The sequence below is a fragment of the Chiroxiphia lanceolata genome, chromosome 3, assembly GCF_009829145.1.
Source record: "Chiroxiphia lanceolata isolate bChiLan1 chromosome 3, bChiLan1.pri, whole genome shotgun sequence".
NCBI classification, from domain to species: domain Eukaryota; kingdom Metazoa; phylum Chordata; class Aves; order Passeriformes; family Pipridae; genus Chiroxiphia; species Chiroxiphia lanceolata.
In genome coordinates, this window is record NC_045639.1 from 96,295,964 (window position 1) to 96,317,101 (window position 21,138).

General features: G+C 37.6%; 1 protein-coding gene and 1 long non-coding RNA gene across 11 annotated transcripts in view; one reads left to right on the forward strand and one right to left on the reverse strand.

The window, feature by feature from the left end:
* The window catches only part of DLGAP2 (DLG associated protein 2), a 455,535-nt gene that overhangs the window by 358,550 nt on the left and 75,847 nt on the right, over window positions 1-21,138 (reverse strand). The window lies entirely within an intron of this gene.
* Window positions 11,682-16,779, forward strand: LOC116783770. 2 transcript variants are annotated; one of them, XR_004355820.1, is made up of 3 exons: window positions 11,682-11,832; window positions 13,764-13,850; window positions 16,627-16,779. It is a non-coding gene; the product is annotated as an uncharacterized LOC116783770 (long non-coding RNA). The 2 variants fall into 2 exon arrangements; XR_004355821.1 differs by having other exon boundaries at window positions 16,669-16,779.

Consider the following 21,138-nt stretch of genomic DNA (forward strand, 5'->3'; position numbering starts at 1 on the left):
TGGGTTGGAAGGGATCTCCGAAATCATCAAGTCCAAACCTTGATCCACTACCACTGCAGTTGCTAGACCATGGCACTAAGTGCCACATCCAGTCTCATCTTAAAAACCTCCAGGGACAGAGAATCCACTACTTTCCTGGGCAGCCCATTCCAATGTCTGATTACTCTCTCTGTAAAGAAATTCTTTCTAATACCTAACCTAAAGATGCTGAGTTCAGTCAGTTATATATAATTTTCTGATGCTGGATGTTCACTTTAACTGAGTATAGCTATGCTAATTATAACCTCACTGTACTTTTGCTCTCCATAGGGCTCCTACTTTGTAATGGGCAACATTTTAATTAAAGAGAATGTTTTCTTCTGCACCTCTGTTATGCATCCAGACGTGCTTGCAAAGGTTTCCTCCAGTCCAGTTGCGTACCTATATAGCAAAAGGGTGCAAAGGAGTAAAGTAGCTGCAGCTCTAATATGATTGAAAGTAAAGCTTCATCCTCTCTTGCTCACAAGCTGCCCTCTTTTTTTACTTCAACTTTCAGAGCATTGTGAACACTGAAATTAATAATATTTGTTGCCTCTGCTTTTTTCCTTTTTTCTAAAATCATGTTGTAATAAAATTGAGACTTCTCTAGATATCTCCACAAAAATCATCAGATGATGAGAGATACTTACACTAATTAACAAAACTAATGTAAGAATATGAAAATGCCTTTTTCCTTAGTCCTCAAGTTTTCACTGAAAGAAATTTGCACTTGGTATTTTCCTTACTTGGATTGGGCTTTTGGGCACAGATTTAACAGGACAGTTAATTATCACCTTGTGATATTCAAAATTAAGGTGGTGTCATGAAGAATGTGTATGGGACCTTAACAGAAATAACAATAATATGTCCTTTTTTCTTCTATTCCAAGGTAACAGAAAAAATAATACTACAGACAACAAGAAAAAGATTCTTACTAACATTTAATTGGAAGATTTTAAACATTTGACAGAAATTTGAGAAACTTATTTTCTGTTTGCATCTTAACTCAAAATTACCTAATTTAATTTATGTGAATGGTAATCCACATTTATGTAAATCGAAATAATGAGAAAAGAGTTCATACACTAAAAAGCTAAAATGCTGTAGGCAAATCCCTGCTGCACACGAAAGTCTCTTACTCTAACTGTATGGTTTTGTATGTCAGGTAAAAAATATTGGTCATAGGTGGTCTTGGAGGTTTCTACAGTGTCCTCTGTGTCAAAAAGTTCAGCACTGAGCTGCTCAATGAGGACACAAAAACAGTTCAACTAACCCAGATGTCACTGGCTTAGGTGACATGGTTATAATTTTCACCCCTGTAGCAATAAATCTGTGAGTGGAAAAACTACTGCTTTCCTGCAAATTTTCTGGTTTTATTTAGGCAATTTTGCCACTTTCCTTAAAATATAGAGGCAGTTACATATAGCCCCACTATAAAATGTATATTCCTGTTTTAATTAGGTTCATTTCACAGAAGCTGAGAACAAGCTAGCAGAATGTGGCATCTCTAGAGGACACACAAGAGCAACCACTGAGGCATGGGGCACCCCTGTCTTGGCAGGACAGCAGCAGGATCTAATCCTGCCCTTTCCCAGTACTGCTAGTCCATCCTTGGCTATTCTTATGGATGTTCCCAGTGCATTAATAGTGTGTCTTTATAACATTAAAGCAAAATTCTCCTGAGAGCAACTTGTAAGACACTGTATATATTTTTCATCAGAATACAAGATGTTCATGATTCAGTATCCATGCCCTTTTCAAATCCCAAGTTCCCACCAGTCCCAGCAGAGGCACTATCACTGTGCCAAGATGATGCTAAGAACACACAAAAAGTGGTTGACTGAAGAAAATGGCCAAAAATCAGCACAGAAAATATAGTTTTAACAGTTACCAACTGAAAAAGACCTTTACAGTCTCTGCTTTCCAACAGAGTCACTGTCAGCTTCGTTTGCTTTTTTAAACATCAAGTACAAAGACTGCTTTCTAAACATGAAGACCTCAGATGTGTGTGTGACCACTGTGAAGAAAAAAGAATTCAGGGCATATGAGCTTCTTGTTCATATATTAAGAGTTTTCTTGAGAGACTTCAATGACCAGGTATGAGCAATGCCTATTATTATTATTATTATTATTATTATTATTATTATTATTATTATTAAGTGTGCATATGATTACCAAGAGGTAATCATATACAGAGTGCCTTTTCTTCCAGGCACTAAGTTTTCCACACAGACATACACCTTGTCAAACAGCTTTTCTAGTGCAATGTGCGCATGAAGGCCTTGACCTGATCATCATCTGGAATTTAGGATACTCAGCATTATTCTTCTACTATGACAGCAAGAACCTCTGAATCCAGCTTGCAGACAGACCTGGGCCACAGGCCATACACAACCTACCCCAATATCCCTATTCTGTGCCACATCAACACCAGTAAATAAAATTCACCAAGGAACATTCACTTACTGTGAGGGCAACATACACAGCCTGTCCACACAACTCTCTGGAAAACTCTCTTTCCTTCAAAATAGAGTGGCTGCATCCAAGAAGCTGCTGATGTGTCCTGTCCTTAGCCTCAGCTACCACATGTGTCCATGTCTAGCAATTGCCTGAGACACAGATAGTTTTGGTCCCAAGCAAAAATGCAGTGGAAAACCCCTCTAAGTTAACAATTTAACAATATGGAAAATATTAAAATCTGTGGATTGGAAAATAACAATATCTCTGTATCTGTTAACAGAATTTTTTGTTTGCTAGTACAGATGTAGCCTAGGTCCATATTTACAGCCTGGTTGAAAACATACCTGTCATTTCTAGTTTAAAAAGAAAAAAAAAAGGAAAGGAGAATGGGAAAGGAAACAGGAAAGGAAGAAAAAGGAAGGAGAAAAGAAGAGCTCAGAGAAGCAATCTGAAAAACAAGTCAACACAAAATCTGTGTAAAAAATACACTGAGGCAGTGGAGCCTGTATATACTCTCAGATGAAAAAGAGCTCATCTCAAACTACTGTGAGGGACACAAATATCTAGCTACTGGCCCTGTAAAAACAAAAATCCTGAAGTTTTGCAATTCTGGGTAAAACAAAGTACCTCTCCTTTCAGTGTAAACAACATTGTTATTTGGATTCAAATCTGAGAGACATGACATGAGGAGAAAAAACAGCTTTGGATCTAGTGAAAAAAAAAAGTTAACTCTTTACTTTGCAATAGATCTCTATCAATACCTAACACTGCAAATCTCCAAGTGCTGGAAGCTGGAACCTCATACAATAGTGCTGAGAGGCAGCTCTGCCACCCCAATATTTGACCACTTGGTTCCTGTGGCTTTACAATGGGACTTGCAGCTGCACAACTGGGAATTAATATACATTACAAGAGTGAGTTTTAGTCTAGATTGGTTTTTTGCTCCCCTTCACTTCGTGCTCACACAGATGTTTCCATGAGCTTAGCAGTGGGGGAATACAGGATCCATCGGACCAGCTCAGGAGCATTTCCTCCCGTGTCACCATCGATAAATCACTCTTGGTGAGTACAGGCAGCCACACCCCTCTCAACAGTGCCCTTGTGGAGGCAGCTGCACAAATAACTCTGGCAATGTTAGCCCACGTTTGTGGTGCTGTCACCGGTACATTTGTAGAAACATTAATAAGAGTAACCAGAAGTTCCAGAAGACCTTTGGGAGGTACCAAAGTACAAAGAAAAACAATATTTTCATTTCTCTCTTGCTCAATTTCTCACTTCTGGATTCTAATATCAGTCCTGAAATAGGATATTATCACAGGCCAGAACTGGTACTATGGGAAATTAGTTTAATGAGTAATTCAAGACATGTCCTGCTTTTAGATTCCCCCCCTCCAAAAGTGGGTTGCAGCCCCAAGTTGCCCTCCTCTTGCCACACTCACAGCAAACATACAGACGCAGCTCAGGTTTGGTAAATTTTGGCCCTATTCTCCAAGAGGGCAGTTTTTTACTACTTGTAGTGTCTTTGCAGCACAGCTCACAGCTAATTACTGCTTCATCAGGTTTCCAAAATGTTCCCTATCCATCTTATCCATTCTTTTCGCTAGCTATCATCAGGAGCTTTACATATTTGAGTGTAATCTTCCTTTGCTTATTATTTGTTTTTATTATTATTGTACCATTATAATCTCGTTATAGTGTTTTCTAGTTTCAATTATTGTGTTTAATTTTTTTCTGAGTCACTGTAATTGCTTTTAGTTTTTAATAATGTTTAAAATTTGCACTCTCTGAAGCACACATTATCATTCCCATTATAAAATGCAGTTAAAAGGTTGCCAACAATCTTGGCTTGCACTAGCCTTCAACTGATCTTTTTGCCATGGACCCTGCCTTGCCAATGCCTCCAGCCTACAAAGGTAGATTCACTTTTAAACAACAGGCTAATCAGAATATAAGAACTCATAGGAAAACTGGTCTTCATATTTGTGTGGAAGAGAAATATTTCACAAAATCCTTAAAGCATAGGAACATTATAAAGTTATTCTGCAATCCATCCCACTATGGGAGTTACTGGTTTTCCAGTCTGGGTGTGACTGGTAAAATGACAATTTTTCGATAAGACTCTGAACTTTTGTGACTGAATGACCATGAAGCTTACACATAATCATATCAATGAAGTGTAATAAAGTAACTCACCTCTGACAGAAAATAAGACATTCTCCTTATTTCCCAATTATTTCTCTCAAATGTGAGATTAAGTGTATATCCACCACATCTCCAACGAAATTAATAAGATCTGAAAATCAATCCCAAAATGTTTTCCTGTACAGGAATCCTGTAACCTCTGAGGAATCAGAACAGCTTTATTTGGTTGTATGATTTGTCCATGTGAAATGTTTGCAGATGTGTTGATTCAGATTCTAATGATGCAGTTATTTAGTTAACAGATATCTTTTTATCACAACACATTAAATTAATTTACATGTTTCTGATTTACCAGGACTGATGTTTTCCTAGAAACAGAACTAAATGCAATGATATTGTAATACTTTTAACAAATGAGGGGTTCTGTTTTTAAAATAACTTTGAACCTGAATTCATAAACAACTTGGCAACAATCTGAGCCCTTACCTATAAACATTATTTAAAGATGTGCACAAGACCCCCTGTAACAATGACATAATTTTAATCTGCAATGGGAAAAATACTGCACTATTCTGCTCAGGAAATACTTTTCAATGTTTTGAGAAATGTGTCTCAGCACTTAATCCCATGCAGATCCCATTCATCATACACATCATAAGCATGTAATATTTGCAAACTTTTAAAATTTAACTTTGGATTCAGCAGTTAGGACAGAGTACATGCATTTACTCTTATGCAAAACTAGATTAGAAAACTTTTTGAGTATTTTGTGATACAGGATCACTGGAAGTGGGGAAAGATGGCTCTAGTGGATGGGTGTACTTCTCATCAAGGCACAGCTTGACATCCTGTTAATCCTCACAGCACTTCTGATTCATTCAGACTTGCTGCTATGAAATTGCTCTTTAGCTTGTTCATCTGCATAACAAGTGATCTCTGATCGCTTCAGAGACTGAAAGATCCATCCATGATAACATCAAGATAAAAGTTAAAAGCTTTGATGTTACAAACAGCTGGGAAGAAGATAATAATTTAAGTGTAATTTTCAGGAGAATATGCAGGCTACATTGTACAGGTAACAGGGTGTGATGAAGAAATCATTTCAGCCTGCTCCTGAAGCCCTTAATTACCAGAAAAGCAACTCACATACAGTTTATTGTTTCCCAAAGAGCTGGAAAGGATCATTAAATCATATAGTTAATCACCATGTCTCCACAGACATCTACATCTTACACAAAACTCGAGTCAACTTGGTGTCTAAATCATGACCTTTTAAAGAAGCACATATCCACGGGTATGTCATGGTCATACTGGCAGCAGCATCTTCTATATTGTGGCCACTAGAACACCAATGCCCTGAAAAAATTTTACACAGTAAGAATGAAAAAAATTTTCTGTAGCCGAAATACAGAGAGGAAAAAGGGAATTCAGAATTTTTAAAATGTAGTGCTACAGCTAATATCTAGTTTTATATTAAGGAAAATTTTCAAACAGCAATTAGTCTTAAAGGTAATCAGTGCAGCTACACAAGAAAATAAAAAAAGTGGCCCATCTAAAGATCTTTACATCTATCTGAAGTGCATTATCAAGATATTTGAATAAGTACCTTGAAAATTCCCATAAACTGAAGTCAGAAAGTCTAAGAAGCCTGGTGTTCAAAAGGGTTATCATTTGACTCGGTATTGTAGTGCATGTCTCACCAATATTCTAGAAATACACCTCTGACTCAACAGGCTTGGCCTCTTGAGCTGAAAGGATCAACCCAAAACTCCTCAGGTATGACAGATATGAGACAGAACAGATCTGAGTGGGAGCTGTTCAGAGATGAAGAATCGGCCACAGGAAATGGGTGTTCCATTTCCATCCAGCCATTTCCATCACCATTTTCACCATAGCAAAAAAAATCCCTTATCTGCAGTTGTCTTGTTCTGCTTTTCTCAGAGAAATTGAAGAACCTTGTATTTGATGATGGAGTGATGCTTATCTGGTTCAGCTAAAATACACCTCTGTTTCTGGAAAGCCAAAGATCAAACTGAGTCTGACTGTAAAGCACTTTACCCAGACCTTAAGGGGTTTCTTCCCTCTTTTCCGCATGCCTCTGTGCTTTTCAAGGTCACTTAAAAAAGACAAGCAAGAAAACTGTCATGTACTAATATAATGAACACCATTTGTAATGCTGAAACAGTCTTCCTGTTCACTAGTCCTCTATTTAAATATTGTATCAGGAAGTGAGCCCTTTAACTCCCAGCATGACCCTGAAACATCCCATGTCCAGCCCCACAGAATAGAAAGAGTTAAAATTTCCAAGAAGATATTCTTTGCTATTCTAGTTTCGTGACCTTTTTTCTTGGTCCCAATTGGCCATTTCATTTTTCCCTAAACTGAAACAATTTTGTTGAAAGGTGTCCAGCTTTGTGGACGCAAATGAGATCAATTTAGACAACTGCACACTTTATTCATGGTGTTCCAATTGTTCATTTCAGATATAAGTTTTAGAAGATTTTTCTTTCATATTTAATTCCAGTTTAGTGCTAAATAGGGCTGAACCTTGTTCCGCTTGTTGCATAGTCATTCTAAAAGCAGCTCTATTTCACTGCCACCACAATAACTGTTTGAGATCTGTCTTTCAACCAGTGTGTAACCCATTAATTCTGTTAAAATGGAGTGATGGTTTTAAAAACATCTACATCAAGTCAGACAGCTTGCAGCACTCTATACACATTTGGCTGAAATTAACTAAAACCTTGAAGAAAATTTCTGCAACCCTGAAAGCGTTCAAGGCCAGGTTGGATGGAGCTCTGAGCAACCTGGTCCAGTGAAAGGTGTTCCTGCCCATGCCAGGGTTGGAGCTAGAGGACCTTTAAGGTCCCTTCCAACCCAAACTATTCTATGATTCCATGACAAGACCTACTGTCATAAAAACATGTGAAAACCCATTACAGAGTCTAAACTTGTAACTCCTTACTAACAAAAAAAAGGAGACAGAATTCAGTTTTTATATCAAAGGAAACTAATTTGTTACTGGAGTAATCCTGATTGTTACTTTGAATACTGATATAATACTGGTGCACTTACAGAGTTTTCATAGAATCACAGAATGTTTTGGTTTGGAAGGAGCATTAAAGATCATCGAGTTCAACTGCCCTGCCAGCAACACAACAACAACAAAGAACCTGTACCATCATTTCTGCTGCAAAATTAGCTTATTCTTGGCACTTCCATGCCATCCTATTCACGTGGCTTGAGACAAAATTCAAGACTGAATGTGCTGTGCACACATTCAAATGCCAGGAGGAAGCAGAGAGGAATGAAACACCAAAATATTTTTACTGCAAGCTAAACCTCACAGGTTCTCCTGGAATGCTCAGTGTTAAGCTAACATCAGATTCCTTGAAAGGGAAAAGAAATATTTATGGTACAGTATTTATACCTTAGTTCAAAAACTCCAACAGGAAGGCAACAAAATTTAAGTTAAATAACAACACAGTTTTGTAGGAAGCCATATGTCTCCCATAACGCCAAGCAAAGATGTCAGTGACAGTTAAGGATGCTCTGCATTTTACTGTTGAGAGTAATTTGTCAATAACTTGCAGGACACGATGCTAAAAGATTTTTGCAGAGGAATCAGCCAAGCATTACAGAATGTCAAATAGCTAAGAATCTACTAGCCAAAAAAAATTACATTAATCAAGTGTAAGTATAGTGAATAACAACCTAGGAAGTGTTTCTTACGTGATTAAAAAAGAAGACTGAAATAAAAATTAAGATAAGTTACAAAGAACAAAATTAGAAGATCAAAAACAAAGGCAGCAAAATTTTAGAGACAATAATAAAAAAAAACTACAGGGAGCTGCAAAACATTAGGTATGAAAATCAGAAAAATATCTAATTTAGTGATAAAGCTGCCAAACTTAAAATAAAAAGGATGAAAATAACTACCAACAATGGAGAAGATTTGAGTTATTGACTATGCTGAGTAATGAAAGGTCGTAAGGAAAAGGAAAACAGAAAACATTAGCAAATGTATCTGATGATCTGTGATGTTCTTGAATTACAACTCAACAAAATAAAAATGATAAAATAGCATAGGATGTCTTCCACAAGGACTTAAATGATAGAGTTTCAAAAGAAGAAAGAAAACCACAGCTTCCCCACACATAAATTAGTTGAATAAAGAAGTCAGAGATGAGCTCTAGCAGATAACAATGAATGCATTCAACTATTACTTGCAATGTTTTCCAACAGAGTAATATCTTCATGGCTACAAGGTTGATATTTTGAAGATGTCCACCTTAAGGCCAAAATCTGCCTTCTGATATGAAGGTGAATCTCACGACAATTAAAAGGACAAGCAATCAAATGTATCTCAGTTTACCCTTTGCTGAATTTTAATTCAAATAACAAGAAGTACAACCAAAACCAAAAAATCATAGATTCATAAAATGGTTTAGGTTGGAAAGATTCTTCAAAGATTATCTAGTCCAATCCCCCCTACCATGGGCGGGAACATCTTTCACTAGATCAGGTTGTTCAAAGCCCTAACCAATCTAATTTTGAACACTTCTAATGATGGGCCATTCACCACTTACCTTCTCCAGTGTCTCACCATTCTCATTGTAAACAAATTCTTCCTTACACCTAATCCAAACCTACCCTCTTTCAGCTTAAAAACAATGCCCCTTGCTCTGTCACTACAGGTCCTGGTAAAAGGTGTTTCTCTGTCTTTTTTCTAAGCCCTGTTTATATGTTGAGTGATGTATGGTGCAACCTATTTCTTTTCAAGTTAACACAAGAAATGGAAAGACAATTATATTGAAGGTATATAATATGCTCCCCGTGTAAAAAAAAGTAAAATAAAATACTATTATCTCCTTCAAAAACATATTCTCTGCCTATGCAGGCTGATGTACCTTCATTTACATCTTGACGTCATAGTTATGAAGGAGTACGGGAGGATCCCTCACAGAGCCAGTCTCTCTGAAGTGGTAGAAAGTATCTGAAGGGTTCCTGTCAAATGTGATGTCCCACCTAAAGAAGCTGTCTCTTTTGGATGATACCAAGACACTTGTGCTTGCACACAAAGTAAATAACTTAAGCACCATCCAACAGCCTACCTCTTATTGGACATCATAGTATCCTGTGCCTTTGAGGAGCACTATTTTGTCACCATTGTATCCAAAATGTTTCCTTATCAGATAGGTTATCTCGGTCCCTGTAGCAACAATGATATTCAAAATGCTGCTGAAGAATCTGAAAAGAAAAACCTACAAATTGGGATTTTACTGTCTACCACCACCATCAGTATATAAAGGTTTGAGCAATGATTTGTGTTTCTCTAGATCAACAGCTTTCCTTAATTAGTTACCCCATTCCCATCAGTTTCTCTAAAGCATTTTTAAAAGTTACTAACACTAAATAAAGTTATCAACTGATTTTCTTAAATACTTAACACAGCAGGACTTCAATGAAATAAGCATCATAAATTTTTCATAGCAAAGAAAAAGTATTTTGCTTATGCTATGGCAGCTCTATAATTTTCTGAAGTGCATTTAATGTTACAAACTGAAGTAAAGGTGACTGCCTCATTGCCATCCTGCAGCCCAGGGGAAGAGTTCAGAGTAAATTCCAAGTAACCTGAGTGCCAGCAGTCTCTTCAGCATGTGAAAACCAAACAGGCTTCTCCATTCCTATCTTTGAGTATTTGAGCTTTGACTTTTTCACTCTCCATAAACCACTCCAGAAGTACAGCATAGGCATAGCACTTACTGAGTCACCTGAACAATTTGTCCAGTTTTAAAATGTTTTGAAAACCTCACTACGTTTTTCAGCATAAGTCACCTTGAAACTGGTTTTACAGAAGGAAGGTTCATTTCTAAAACAGAAGACAAGATCAGCAATCATGCAGGAATGTCATTGTATCACCATCAGTGAGTAGGAAGTTTGCAAGACACAGGGTCCTCAGCACTGCAGGAGATGCACTGGCTGTTTCTGCCTGCAACTCCTTCCAGGCAGAGCAGGGGGAGGTAGAGGTCAGCCTCCTCACTGCCTCTGCTGTGTTTGGCAGTCTGGAACATACAGAGCACTTGTTGCTAAGTAAAATACTTCAATTGTGCATGGCTCCAGATGATGACACTCCACTTTGTGAGGTATAATTCATTCCACAAAAGGCTGTCTCATTCTTAGAAAGCAGGCTGTGCCTTTCCAGCTATGCCCCAAAAGACCATGCCATATAAGCATGTTCAGAAGAATCTCAGGCAAAAGAGGCTTTTATTTTCTGTATTAGCTAGCAAAAAGCGTACTTCTACCTTCCTCTGAGCTAAGCAAATATTACCAGCAGTAACCACTGGCAAACACCAACTCACCACTGGGTCAGGAAAATGATTTAAGAGCAAATAAAAGTCCTCAAAGCTGGAAGATAAGTCTTCAGTAAAAATAAAATAGATACTTTACTGTTTGGATGGTTAAATGAACAATACCTGCCACCAGACTAATTTGGACAGATATTAATAAAATTAATCTCCTGCTAAAGAGGAGGCTGCCTGCATTTGTTTACTGTGTCTTATAAGTATTACAGTTTCCATAGAAACAAGAGAGAGAGAAAATTTTAGCACTGGGCAACAAATTCTAATGACTTTTTGTAAAGAATCATTATATATATTTTTAGTGCAAATACATCATCAAGACTCATACTCAGGTATATGAAGCATGGATCACTAGTCCTAAAGCAGAGGCACTCAGGATTGTACACGCTTTCCAAGTCTTTATGGCAACAAAAAGAAAGGACACATCCTTTAACACATGGTATTAACAGTTCATGCCATGTTGGTCCTTCCTCTTCAGGCTTTTCAATTTTGTATTGCTTCCTCCGACTGCCCTCCAAATGAGAATGGGAGTAAAAAGCAGTGAAGCATTTTCAATATATACTTCCCTTTCCCTGAAGCTTATGTGGTATCTTATCCCTTACATTTGCAATCACCTGCAGCTTAACCATGATGTAATTTCTTATGCCTTGTGGGCTGATTTCTGTGACTCACAATTTCCAAATATATTTGTGAAGGTGGTTCATGAATTAAACTTCTGTCAGCTGAAGCCTCCAGCATTGTTCTGCCCATGTTCAGTACGGAGGCTCCTGGCTCACAAGAAGTTTTAATGGCACAGTACAGAGGATCTGTCCTCAGTTTATAAAGGACATTCAAGAAGCCATTACATAAGGTAAGAAAAACTGCAAATGCCCCCATGGCTTTTTGTCATCCCATAGTTACTCTTTGGTAAGTGTAGGTTTCCTATATATACCACTGAAAATCTTCAGATGATTCATCCCAAGGGCTTGCTGTCAGATGAGCACAGTTATGAGTTATGCTTCTCTTAGTTTCTCTGGTACTATTACCCCTCACTCCTTCCCTGATTTTAGGCTGTGTCCAGATAAGACCTGGGGGACTCTGGGACAGCAGCTTTGGCCAACTACAAATTCACACTTCCTCACTTAAGCATTTAATTACCTAAGTCTAGCAAATCAACAGATTTTAATAAAATCAATGCAATCTACAAGTGATAACACGCATATAATCTTGTACAATGACTCTCACAGAGGTATACTGAAATATTAGCCTCCCTTATGGTGAAACATCTTCATCTTCTCTGCTCCTTTCCTGCCCCAATAATCTTTGCCTCAAGAAGATAAACTAATAGGACAGCTTTTGTTGTTTCTAGGCTCTTCCTCTGGTTTTCCCTGCTCAACAGCATCACTCCTCTTGCCTCCTCTCTGGAGATACAGTTTGTGTCTTACCCAGTGCAGAGTCATACTGAGATGAATAAACCTCATGCATGGAAGCATTTGCTACCATTTAGTCTCAAGTGCAGAGGGTGCAGCACTGCTTCTGGAAATATATTTCTACAACAAGTACCACTAACAGCTTTGGGGATCATATGCAGTATTGGTGCAGAAATGTTTGCTATTTCCCATCATGACAGAAGGGAGACAAATGGTTAAATTACTACCTGTTGTGCATGACTGTAGACATTAGCAGCTGTTATTTACAGCTCCTGTTATGTTATAGTATCCCAAAAGGCAGGAGAACTGCGTCATACAGCATTATTACAAATAAAATCATTCTAGTAACGTAAAACCATTTTAAGCATAGAGAATATCACTGTAGGTTATCTTTAAATGGAAAGCATGAACAGCTCAGATGTTTTGACGACAAAATGTATGTTTTAGTACTCCCACCCCATCAGCTAATACAAGAAGAAATAGGAAGGACAAGAAAAATTGCACATTAATAAAGTCAGTTGAAAGAAAAAAGGTATGTCTGGAAGAAGTCTCCACCAGTACGTCAGTGGAAGTGGGCTGTCCTTTTCTGGAAAATGCACAACTAGAATGAAAGAGAGCTCCGATGATTTTAATCATGGAAATGCTTGTATGCTACATATTTTTCAACCTGTTACTCTATCCTAGGGAGTTAAATACTAGTACAAAACATGAGGCAGACTACTCCAAATTAAGGAGCATGCCTTAGAGCAGGTAAACATTGTTCGGGTATCTTATGAAAATAAAAGTTATCTAACACAGTGAGCATCTTAGATATAGAACCCAATTCCCCATACTCTCCCACTCTTCTAGCAAAAAGGGGCAGTGGAGGAGTGGGTGGGGGTGCATGGAAAAGGACAAAACAAACAACAGTTTCTTAAAACAGATTTGGTTTTAGAATTTAGCAATGTGAATTCTAGTCCTTATTTTTTCTAACTAACACTCTTCTTGCAAGAAAACTTTTATGACAAATTCTATTATTCCCAAAACCCTGAAAAAAAAATGTTTTCCTCTTCAAAATCTTGAAAAGCTCCCAACAAATACCGATTGCAATACAACTGATGTGAATCTGGAATAAAGGACTGGTGGTCACTTCCAGTGCTGTTCCATTGCTTCCTCCTCTCAGGATTGGGTGTCTTCCCAGATCAAGAACGGACATCTTTTTAGGATAACAATCTACTTGAATAGTTGAATTGCAATTTAAGGAGAAAAGGAATATTATTCACACATTGTAAAATGATAGCAAATAAAACATATCTATTGCTTCTATACTTTACACAATTGACTTATGTATGATTAATGCATACCACCCAAGAGATCTGTCCTTGCTTCCAAGGTGCGTCAAAGTAGCTGGAGAGGCAAGACGCTACTGAAGCAAGAAATGAAGATACCTTTCTGTAGGCACTTCTGAGACCTTTAAAAAGTAAGGGAATAAATTCTTTTGGCCCATAGTCAAATTCCTCTAGTGGTAATGAAATATCAGTGTGGTCTACTGTACTCACATAAAAAATTAATTCAAGAGTCCTCCAGCATTATAGCTATATTCCTCTGAGATCTATAAGAATTCTCTGTGCTCCTCACCATTGACTTATAGCTGTTCTAGAAAAACATACCAACATTCTACTTTACTCACTTTATGAGTAGAAATGTCTAACTTTTGATTTGTCTGCTCAATTCCACACTCTTTAACTCTACCCACACACTGCACTGTGTTGGCCAAGACATATATTTTGGCAGTGGACTTCAAAAACTGTGTTCCTCCACAAGAGAGTGCCCGTGTACAGTACACACACACACAGCTCCTCAGTCCATGTGATTTACATACAGCCTGGGCAACCATCTGTTTCACAAATAGCTGAAAACCCTAAAAAATAAAAATCCCAAACTGTGGCATATAGGAAGCAGTCATTCTACATACGCTTTCATTTAGCAAGACTTAGTCTCATTACTAATAAGATCAATTATCAGGGCTGCCTGCAGTTTCTGCTGCTGATGATGCACAGTTCTCTCTTCCTTCAGCAGCTGAGCTATACGCATTGGAATGCTCTATAAAACATTTCAGAAATAAAGGTCAAGTAAGCTTTCTTGAAAGGGATGCTGTTTTCTGGATAGAATTTCCTTCCTACATACCTTTAGCTTCCAGGACTCATATGATGTTAGGCAAAGAGACTGCAAACACACATGCTCACGTCTGCCTCTAGAATTAAGCTTCAAGTTAGAGTGCCTTCTTCAGTCCCTGCTCCCCTCACACATATGAGGGTGACACTGTTGTGAAAGTGCTATTTTACAGCTAACAGTATACATCCAGTCCTGAGAGCACAGGTGTTAGGCAGCACTTGCCCTTCAGGGGAGCACGTTTTATCGATCTTGGAACATTTAAAGTGACATCTAAGCATCAGTGAAGTCTCTTGCTCAGTTTTTTTGTTTTTAAGACTACATAGTTTTGGGTGAAGCACAACTGTGACTTTTCATAACAGTAATAAGAGGGTAAAAACATCTCTTGGGAGGAACCAGTTGTAGTGGAGGACCTTGAACTCCAAAAAGGACTTTGTACTATGCTTGCAACCAACTGGGACACGCCATGCAAAGACTGAAGCACCAACACGTTGTGCTGTGATCATGCTTTTTTACACCATAACCAGAATGGCACAGAGATCTGCACCAGCTGGAGCCTTAAAACATTTTTATGCTCACACATATACAAAGTCTTCTAGCCTGTCCAATTATTTTAAGTGGACCAATATGTGCTGATTAGCTTCATAGCTGGAAGTCTTGATACTGAAGTCTGAGGTCCTATTGATCTTGAGATCATAGACTTGACTCCTTTGAAGTACGAGTCTACCCCAAACTGCCTATATTTTTGAACACCTAGAGACCAGATTTTAGTGGATTGAGATGGACAATTTTAGGCAGATACAGATCCAATAAGACAAGGCAGTCTCCTGGTTAGTTTGAGACTGCAAGTGTATAGTTCCTTATTCTAGATAGATCTAGCAGTACTAAGTCTAAAATGGCCATAGGGTATTGCCTCACACCCTTTCATCAGTTTATCCTTGCACAGTTCAGTTCAGTTCTCCCTTCTTCATCCTTTACTAGTGATTCCCAACACCTCTACAGAGTCATGGTAACAGGTATTGTTTATAACAGCTCCAATGACAAGTTTTATTTATTTTTGAATTTTCAGAAGTTGGTATCATATGCCTATCCAACTAGAAGCAAAACAACCTTAATGCCAAGGTATGAGAACTTCCAGCTTAACTAGAAGATTAAAAAAATACTTATTCTTTCGTTATTTTCACCCTTCTAATTTCCATTTCCATGGAAACTGGGCTGGAAAGTACCAGCAGGCAGCCTGCAGCTGAACATCTGAATGAAAATGCTCATGTTGAACTCAGCAAGCAGACAGCAGGTGAAATCTGCAGGAACTGTCTAAAAATCTATAGCTACATCTTGAAAGCAAAAGGACAATCTCAGTTTCAGCAAAGAAGTTCTAAAGAGGATGATACTAACCCTAGTGAATATTCTTGCGTTGCAGCAGCTGATAACCTGACTTCCTCTTTGGAACGTAGGAATAAATTTCTTTATCACAATGGCACAAGACAAAAATTCATCACAATTAATTAAGTACTTCAAAATATTCGGATGGAAGATAATATGCTAAGTTATTTCTGCAACAGTACTTTGGTTTCTGAACATTATCCTGTAATTTCTTTTGTGAAGTCAAACTGGCTGCTGTACAGTTCATACACACACATTGTCAGCCCACTTATCTGGATGGCATTTCCCACAAACATCCATTGCATTTCAACAAATAAATAAATAAATAAATAAATAAATAAATAAAACTAGTAACATATTTGCTAGCTATAAAACACTTGGTTTTGAACACCAATTCACCTTTTATTTTAAAAGCTAGTAAGGCAATACTGTTGTAGATATAGTTAAAGGAAAAAAAAAAAGTAATGTTGACTTCTTTATCCAATTTAGTAAAGTTTAGTGCAGGAATTCTATTTAATACCATCTTAGATTTTTCTTCTGTTCAATATTTGCTCTTCAAGCAACAGGAAGAAAAGCAAACAAGCAAAGGATGAAACATTCCTGTAGTTTACCCAATGAAGAGATTGGTTATTATTAAACTCCTGCTTTTGTATATAAAGCAATTACCACTCTCTAAAGCAGATATAATTCATTCTTTGCAGAAAGCAGAACATTGGTCACACTTTTTTTCAGTGTAATTTTAGCCAATGCAGTGGACAAAAGAGTATGATTAAAATGAAAGATTTAACTTCTTGTGCAAGATCAATATCAGTACATAAGAGCTGATCTGAAAATGGATGATGAAGAAACTTGAGACAGCAGAAATATCTTTTCCTTTTTTTTTTTTAAAGTGTTGCTCAAAGTGTTGCTCAAAGAGCTATTTATCAGAATAAAGTCAGTATGATCAGTGCCGGTGCTCTTTATTGTAGCTATGTTCTCCTTCACAATGAGAGGGGAAATTCATGCTTAAACTTCAAGGAAAGAATCAGCCCAAGAAGCTGCTAGCAACAGTTGATTCATTGCTTTCTTTGGGATCTTCAGTGGAAAAAATGAGCCCAAATTTGCAGTCCACAACATATCAAACTCACGGCTACAACGGAAAAGAATAGTACACAAGCTTTTCGTGCAATTTGGAAACTAATAATTGTGTATCAAGAGCACCACAGAGGCAGACAAAGCACACAGCTATCAGCATCTCAGCAGTGCAAGAGTGTCCATTTACCAGCTGTAGCAATGGTAAAAATCACACCAAGTGCCTTCTATTAATGAGTCCCATTGATAAGTCACGTTTTACTGCATCAAGTATATTTGTGCTTACCTTGAGGATCATTTATTGTGCTAGATCATGGTACAAGGAGCCCTGGGATAAATAAAAATCAAACCCCAAATAATTCACTTATCTGCTCTAAGACTGCTTAAACACAGCATACACAAAAGCATAAGCTTTCAGATATATTTCCTCTTTTTATTTGCATGAAATTTTCTACATCTAAACAACCCACATGTACTGCCTGAAGAGTTCTATTTCAAGCAAGACTGGAAATAAAAATAAATTTAAAAAATACATAAATTTAAATAAAAAGCAACACACAGCAGCGTACATTCACTTCTCTGTTTCAAATCTGCATTTTAACCCCTCAATTTTTTGTTTAGGAATGCCAAAACATGTTGCATTTAATGGCTATCTTCATTTTGAGGGTACAAACCAAGTGTAGAGCTCATACTGCGTGAACAGCTCTCTGAGGGGGGAGGGAGCAGGGAAGGACAGCGTCCGCATCTGCTTAAGATTTACAGAAGTGACCATGCAGAAATGGGAAGGACTTCTGATTTCGCTGAAGATTTCCCATTAACAGGGGGCAGATCATTGCTGGGAAATATTTATAAAGGGAATATGAGCCAGCTGCATATGTACACAGAGGGTGGTGGATGTCCATCAAAAGGGGTGGGTTATTTCTCCCAGCTGGAGCTGGAGAGAAAGAGGGTTATAATTCAAGAAAATAAGGAAGCTGCTCCCTACCAGGTCATTCACACTGTTTCCCCTTACGATCTTGTTACTAATGCCTGTACAGAGCATGTAACTGCTTTTCTTCCAATTAACTTTATAACTGCTAATGCATCCCAGTTGTTGCTGGCTGGTTCAGTTCCAAGACATGGAAAAAACTTAGCAGGGACATCAATAAAATTCTTACAGTATGATTATGGCATATAAGATAGAAGTGCAGAATAAACATGTCTGGTCTGGGATCTTTTGCCTCTTGAGGCACAGATTATGTGATAAATACAGGTTCTGGATACTAGTTAACATGATAATGAGCATATATAATGCAAGTGCATGCTATATGAACTTTTAATTTAGTAATGAAAATATGATTAATGGAAAGCCACAAATAAATTAACACTTAAGAAATGAAACATCACTGTCTATTAGCAAAGTTTAATGCAAGCAGCCAATTAGCAGTATTCAGTGTTATATTTAGAAAATGAAATTCTGCAAATGCCTTACATGTTTGAAAATTAATCATTCTTTAACCTTTGAAATACCTAATCTTGTTAAATATGTACCTTCTTCCAAAATTGCATTGCTGTGGAACGGCTGAATTACATTTTTTATGCTCCCTTTTAAAAGTTTCTGCAGGAGATATTTTTATCGCTTAGTTATAAGCACTGAGAATAAAAGTTCATGGTAGGAGTACTAACAAATCATCACCATGGGAAGGAGATCATTGCTGCCATGTACCCTTCTTTCCATGCATAGTTCTTTTCTCCAGTGCAAATACAAAATATCAATACCACAAAGTGTGGTTACTTCAGTGTCCTACACAGTGTAGGAAAGGACAGCGATATGCACAATTTTCTAGAGTACAGGCAATCCAGGGGCATATTACTTTTAAGATTAAATGCATATATTCCCCAAGAATCAAACTTAGGCTAGGTCTGAAGGGCAGCCAGATGAAAGAATGGCCTGGCAGCACTGGCCCTGCTGTTCCCAAGGGCTTGTTTCTTTCTCTGATGTGTAGCTCCAGTGCAACAACATGAAAGAGGCTGGTCATGAAGACACTCTTGAATGAGGAGCCAAAGACTACCAAGCTGGCTACACTTGAAATGTTGAATGGATATAAATAAGTGGAGAAACTACTACTGCACCTCTCCCTTTCACCCACCCATACTCCCTACAGCATCTGTGTTCTTCCCTAACAGTTTTGTCAGTCTCATTATATGATTCTTCCTCTCTTTCTTCTCCGATCCTTCCCCCTAGTCCATCTCTCTTTATCCTTCTCTCATCATTAGGAACAACACCCAAGTCTGTTTATTGCTCAGTTCCTCCAAATGTCAACAGCTGAATGCAAACAGACCTACAGCACACAATCAGGCAATTTTTCTGGGCTCATTTACTGAGAATGGAGCCGGACAAGATTATGTCTGATGTATACATTTGAATGCAAATAGTACATTCCACATTTACCCATATTTAATGAATTTCTTCTTAGTTTGGACTAGTTGATTCAGGCGTAATCAAACAAGACAAAGGGTCATTTATCTCTAACAGACTCAATGAATCAAACACAAACTTAGTCATTCTTTTCCTGCAAAAAGGAGTTTAAAAATCCCTCATGGCCTGTCTAAACTCTCCTTCTCCTTCTCTTTGCCAAGTATTTAAACACTGTAAATGGGGGAAGTGGGGAAAATGGAACACAGACATAATTTACTTTGCACTTGCTGGCAACTCCCCACTATACAGTAGGTAGGCATAAAAATACTTCTTGCAGCAGTCACACAGCAGCAATAGAACTTACAACTATTTTCACACATAAGTATGCTTGAGTTGTCCAGCAGTTGTTACCTACGTAAACCTGATAGGTTTCCTCTTCAAAGAGCTTAGTTCAAAGTTTTCAAAAACAAATTTTACATTAGGAAGAGCCTTCCTTTTTATTATGCCCAAATGAAGGCACTTTTGAAGGTGACTGAGATTTTAGATACGTGGCTTTCTTGATATTGGTTATAAAGGCATGTTATACCCTCTCTAGATAAATGGTCAGTCTTACTGCCCATACCCAGACCATTAGTTCATGCAACACTGGCTTTGATATCCACGCGATACACTTATGTATAAGTTGAGAAGAGTTTGGTTGTCAATGGAATCCGGATGAAGTTCTTATATTACAAATAAAAGAATCAAAATAATTGGCACGGGATACTAGAAAAGGAGCACACAGACTGGGCTGAGGTCGTTATACCAAGTCCAGTTTGCAGGAAATCTTGAAATTATTATGAAGGCCAAAGTCTGTCTGCAGACTAATTATGAACTTACAAATTCTTGCTAGAAAGGCTATATTATTAACTGTCTTACTGTAGTACTTCTATCGTGTTCACAGATAAAATGGAAATCAGATTTGAAATTTCTTTTGAGCATTTGCAGGTAACCACAAGTCCCTCTACAGTTCAACATAGTTCTCAAGTTAGTTCTCTCTGTAATTATCCTTAGTGCAAACGGTGCCTGAAATACAATTAGTAGCAAGCCAAGGAGCAAAACAGTTTATTTTAATGGTAGCTACTGGGGGAAGAGGGGATGTAGCCTTAAGAGATGCAAGCAATCATATATATTCTATTAAGAAGATATCAAAGAAAAACCTATATTTTTCCTCCTACTTCTCTGAAATTAGTCTGTCAAGTCATACCCACAGTTGCATACACAGTCACTTTAACTCAATTTATAATATTATTGAAAGGATTTTAAAACTTATTTTAAAGAAATTGGTTTTTTCCTGTCATAAAAGAATGTAAAATTAAATCATAACTTTCTTCTCATCCAATATCATTCTCATCAATTGATTTGTTCTGGTCATAAACACATTACTCTAAGTTTCCTCCTGCAAACAACTCTAAGTTTCCTCCGGCATCATTCGTGATACTCATTCTTCTACTCCTTTAGTCTACTACTCCAGTCTACTCCTCTACTCTGAAAAATAAGCATAGAGCAAGCATTTATCTGCAGTAAGAGCTATGCATGACTTCATGTTTGGCACCTTTGTGAATCAAGAGGACCAGACTGCAGACTTCAGTATTAAATCTTCTTTCTTGACAAAGTCGTAACTTTATAATTAACAACATAGAAATGCTTCAGAAGTTCACACAAATACCTTTATAAGCAAGACCTGATAGCAACCTCTACAACT